This window comes from Aegilops tauschii, chromosome 6 (assembly GCF_002575655.3).
Source record: "Aegilops tauschii subsp. strangulata cultivar AL8/78 chromosome 6, Aet v6.0, whole genome shotgun sequence".
In the NCBI taxonomy this organism is placed as follows: domain Eukaryota; kingdom Viridiplantae; phylum Streptophyta; class Magnoliopsida; order Poales; family Poaceae; genus Aegilops; species Aegilops tauschii.
In genome coordinates, this window is record NC_053040.3 from 168,904,228 (window position 1) to 168,910,227 (window position 6,000).

A 6,000-nucleotide genomic window follows, 5' to 3' on the forward strand; every position below is an offset into this window, starting at 1 on the left:
TCATTTTGACATTGAGCTTCATTTGCAATGTTGATGATGGTTTGTTGAGCCTCACTCTTCCTCTTGAAGAAGTATACCCATGTATATCTTGAGTAATCATCCACAATCACCAAGCAATAATTTCTTCCTCCAAGAATATCAAAGGATAGAGGGCCGAAGAGGTCCATGTGAAGGAGCTCCAAAGGTCTCTTTGAGTAGATGATAGTAGTGCGTCGGTGAGCCGTCTCATGTAGCTTTCCTTCGATACAAGCACTACAAGCACAATATTTGGCAAAACTCACATTTTTTAGTCCATGAACATGATACCCTTTAAGGAGGCTTTGCAAAGATCTCATATTGACATAGGCTAGCCAACGATGCCAAAGCCATCCCACATCAACTTTAGCAATTAGGCACATCGCGGTCTTAGTGCACTAGTACGCGTCGGTGCTACACAAACGGTTTTTAACCCCTTTCCGCGACGACATTTGGAACCGTCGCCTAGTGAGTGTGGGCGATAGGCGGGTCCTTCCCACACGACCCAGAAACCGTCGCGGATATGCCCTCCTAGCACACACGCTCGGCAAAACGAGGTCGTGTGCGACCGGCGAGTGCTCAAATACGGAAATACGTACAGTAGAGCTAAAAATTACAATTATACAGGTGAACTCATTTCCGGTCGCAAGTACATCCCACACAGTTAGTCACCGCTAAACGTTTCTGTTCGTATATACATCCCACACAGTTGCTCTAAGGAAAACGTTTCTGTTCGCAAGTACATCACACACAATTTTCCCCATTAAATCGTTTGCGTTATTCAATGCATCACACACGGTCCGTAGAAGAAACTGTGTGGCAAAGGCTGTCCATCACACACAGTTTTTATGTGGTAAATGTTTGCACAAGGTGGCCTAACGCAAATAGTTTTCAAGAGAAAGTCGTGTGCGATTGTTCATTGATCCAACACGGTTTATTCCTAGAAACTGTGTGCGTTGCCTAAGGTCATCGCCCACGGTATTTTTTCAATAACCGTTTGCAATAGCAAAACACAATTAGCAGGCTAATTCGCCATTAGCAGGATAATTGCCCTATTATTAATAATCCATTTATTAATATAATTGACATTCATATTAAGCACATAATATATTTCATTTCCATACTAAGGAAGCAGAATTTCATAATTGAAATACATCAGAGTACAACATGATATAGCTTCAGCACTCAGCTACCCCATTACACAACTGCACTAGCACCAAGTTTCACATGCAACATGTAGAACCTTTCGAAATTGGCAGCATAGACGGTATATAGACAGATGCATCTCATCTGGAAAACTGCTGGAGCGGAAGGTGAATATTGATCCTTCATTCATGTTGAAGGGTCTTTGCAACTTAAGGCCAGTGCCTGTGGATGATTGGTCGTCCTTCCTTCGTCCTCTTCAGGAACACTTCAATATTGAACCGTGGGTGTTGTATGAAAACCTTCCTCGCCTCCTGACCATGGAGGTGGTTTGAGAGGTAATCATCAGTGAACTGCTTTGGAAAGGCCCGAAAACAAGGATGTGCATAAATATCTTCTCTATATTGGAAATGGGGCAAAGGAATAAAAAAGGCAAGGTATAATAGTTAGTACCATCTTGTAGTGAACTGATGTCTTGTTCATTGTGCAGACAAAGATCTTGTTGTTTTTTGTCGCTAATTTCTTTATCCTAACAATCTTTCTGAGTTTCTTGATTTGATTGATATTCATGGACAACTCATTTCCCCATATACAAAAAGGGTCGAACAGTGGGTCAAAACCTCTGACAGCTGGACCTACATGTGCAAGACCAAATTGTTAAAAACCTAAATATTAGAATGGTTCCTGCAATTGCACAATAATGTGCTATTGGACAACGGACCATGCACATGCTAACCTCGTTTGTAAACCGCAGTGCTTCCCATTGTTTCCCTGCAACACGTATAAGGTAGTTAGTCATCAGGTTAAGTAAGGGTTCGCATGCTATCAGTAAAATATGTTGATGAAAAATAAGCACATTGCATATTCATCAGATTAATTCAAGCCACATGGAAACCCCATTTATCCAAACCAAGCATGATTAAGAACTAGGAAATATAGCACTTGTATATGCTTCTCATGTATTAAGTGCAGCCAAATTCGATTTATTCCTCACATGCACAACAATACAAAATTCTACCCACGATAATTGGACATCGCATTGCAGTATTGAACCAAGCATCGCATAGCATAATCCTACCCGGCGATCCCCTCCTCGTCGCCCTGTTAGAGAGCGATCACCGGGTTGTATCTGGCACTTGGAAGGGTGTATTTTCTTCAGTATCCGGTTCTAGTTGTCATAAGGTCAAGGTACAACTCCGGGTCGTCCTTTTATCGAGGGACACGGCTATTCGAATAGATAAACTTCCCTGCAGGGGTGCACCACATAACCCAACACGCTCGATCCCATTTGGCCGGACACACTTTTCTGGGTCATCCCCGGCCTCGGAAGATCAACTCATCGCAGCCCCACCTAGGCTCAACAGAGAGGTCAATACGCCGGTCTAAATCCTATGTGCGCAGGGGTCTGGGCCCATCGCCCATTGCACACCTGCACGTTGCGAGGGCGGCCGGAAGCAGACCTAGCCTAGTAGGCGTTCCAGTCCAATCCGGCGCGCGCCGCTCCGTCGCTGACGTCAAGAAGAGCTTCGGCTGATACCACGACGTCGGGATACCCATAACTACTCCCGCGTAGATGGTTAGTGCGTATAGACCAAATGGCCAGACTCAGATCAAATACCCAGAACTCGTTAAGCGTGTTATTTATCCGCGAACGCCGACCAGGGCCAGGCCCACCTCTCTCCTAGGTGGTCTCAACCTGCCATGTCGCTCCACCACAAAGTAACAGTCGGGGGCCATCAGGAACCCAGGCCCACCTCTACCGGGATGGAGCCACCTGTCCTTTCAGCCCCCTCATCGGTAGCACTTGCGGGTACTCAACGAGCCGACCCGACTTTAGTCACCACATGTGTCATGTATATAGTATATAAGTATATACCCGTGATCACCGCCCAGGTGATCACGGCCCAGTAGTATAGCATGGCAGACGGACAAGAGTGTAGGGTCACTGATGGAACACTAGCATCCTATACTAAGCAGTAGGATAGCAGGTAAGGGTAACAACTGTAGCAACAATGACAGGCTATGCATAGGGATAGGATTAACGGAAAGCAGTAACATGCTACACTACTCTAATGCAAGCAGTATAGAGAAGAATAGGCGATATCTGGTGATCAAGGGGGGGCTTGCCTGGTTGTTCTGGCAAGAAGGAGGGGTCGTCAACTACGTAGTCGAACTGGGGGTCGCCGGTAGTCTCGGGGTCTACCGGAAAGAAGTAACGGAGGGGGAACACAATAAATAACAGAGCAATCAAAGCAACACAAAGCGTAACATGACAATACGCGGTGCTAGGTGTGCCCTAACGCGGTAGTAGGTGATATCGGCAAAGGGGGGAAACATCCGGGAAAGTTTTCCCGAAGTTTGCATTTTTCGGACAAATGAAACGGAGGGGGAAAGTTGCAAGTTTGCTATGGTAGGGACGTCTGGCGGACGAACGGACTGCGTATTCGGATTCGGCTCGTCGTTCTGAGCAACTTTCATGTAGAAAGTTTTTTCATCTGAGCTACGGTTTAAAAGATATTTTTCTAAAGATTTACTAATTTCTGAAATTTAATTAATCATTTAATTTAATTCGAAATTAGATTTATGACATCAGCATGATGTCATGCTGACATCAGCAGTCAACAGGGGTTGACTAAGTCAAACTGACATGTGGGTCCAGTGGGACCCACCTGTCATTCTCTGTTTAGATTAATTAGGAATTAGCTAAACTAATCACTGTTTAATTAAACTAACTAGTTAATTAAATTAATTAAACATGATTAATTAACTTAATTAATTAATAATTAATTTTATTAATACATTTTTATTTTTATTTATTAATTTTTTTATTCTCTTTTTTTTAATTGACGTTCTTGGGCTGGGCCCCACATGTCTGTGGCCCAGAGGGGCCATAGCGGGTGCCAGCGTTAGCGGGCGTGGGCGAGCGTGGGCGTCTGACGGGACGGACCCGAGCGGAGGCCGTTGGGGCACCGCGGGCGGCTCGCCGGCAGGCAGCGACGGGCGCAGGCCAACCGGGCGGTGGCCGCAGCGGACAGGGCGAGGAGGGGGAGGGGCGACAACGCGGCGCACGGGGAAGGAGCAGCAATGGCGGAGGGCGCCGTGGGAGGACACGCAGTGGGCGCTGGTCGCAGGCGCGTGCGGGCGCGCACTTCACGCGGCGGGACAATTGCTCTGTGAGCCGCGACACGGGCGCGTGCGATGCAGTGGGGGAAACAGGGCGGTGGCGCGGTGCGTCGGCGCGGAGTGACGGGCACGGCCGGACGGTGCAGCGCGTGGCCAGGGCGCGGCCCGACCGCGGTGAGCGCGGGGCCGGAGCGCGTGAGGCGCGGTTGCGGCCGGAGCAGAGCATCGGTGGGCGCGGCGGGAGTGCGACAGAGGAGAAGGAGGGGGAGGGCCTCACGAGGGGTTTTGCAGGGCACGGGGCAGTGGGGGTCGAGGAGGACGTCGGAGACGAGGCGACGAGCTCGGGGGCGGTTCGGTGACGGAGAGGACGGCGGCGGTGGTGGTGCACGGCGACGACGAGCGGGTGTGGCCCGGTGACGAGGGGACGATGGAGAGGAGTAGAGGATGAGGCGGTCCGGCGGGTGGAGGAGGCAGTCCGGCGAGGGAGCTCCGGCGACGGGCGGCGGGGCGGCGTCGGGCGCGCGGGGGCGTGGTCGCCCCGATCCCGATCTGGATCGGGGGAGTGGGGGGGGGGGGGGAGAGAGCGAGTGGTGGGGGGGGGGGGTGTGCGGTTACGGGTTAGGGTTTGACCGGGGGGCTAGTAGAGGCTGCGGTTGGCCTGGCCTGGCGGCCTGGCAGCCTGCTGGGCCGAGGCCCAATTGGGGGGGGGTCTCTCTCTTTCTCTTCTCACATCTTAATTTCTTCTTTTCAGTTTTGTTTTCTCTTTTCTTTTCTTTATATATTTTCTTTTCTATTTTATTTTTTAATTCCTGTTTTATAAAATATAAATACAACTCCTAAATTAATGTTATAATTTATTCTACTGCCCCAAATAGTTTGACACCTAATTAAAATAGTTTGCATTATTATCATTTTTAAAAGGCATTTAATTAATTGTCATAGCTGCTGTTTTAATTACTTTAGAGCCTTTAAACATTTTATAAAAGTGTGGTTTCTCCACAATAATTACCTATATATTATTTGGCAACACCCCAACATTTTAGTTTTAATATTAGAAAATCTTTACCGTTTGACTTTATTTTAAGTTTGAATTTCGAATCCTATTGAACTAACATGAGATTAACAACAGTAACCATGGTGACGTGGCATCATTAACGTGGGATTACTGTAGCCTAATTATCCGGGCGTCACAATTCTCCTCCACTACAAGAAATCTCGTCCCGAGATTTAAGAGGGGAAGTGACGGGAAAGGGATTTGGTCACGAAATTCTAATGAGCGTTCTCGATCTTGGTTGCTCTTCTCGAAGAGGTTGATCCATTACGTTGATGTCTTCATTTTCCTGCTTCAGGTCATCATGATGAAGCTGGCATCCTTCCTTCGGGAACTCCATCGTACTTACGAAGGACAAGGGGTAACTTCGGAATGATAGGCCTCTGAACGATTGACTATCTGGTTGATAACATCGGGGAAGGTGGCGGAAAGTAACTCTCGAATGGAAATTTAAGACAATAACGAGAGCAAAGTAAGGAGGTATCGTGGGGAAGTTTCGAGTGGGCAGGCAATCGTTTGATGCCTGAAGGGTTCTGAGCACGGGAATAAGTATTGTGTCTGATACCAAAATTGATGATCTCACGAAAGGTGGCACGTGAATTACATACGAAGCCAAGCGTGAGGAATAACCTTGGGAACAGGGGTGTACAAGAGAGTCAGGTTTCGAT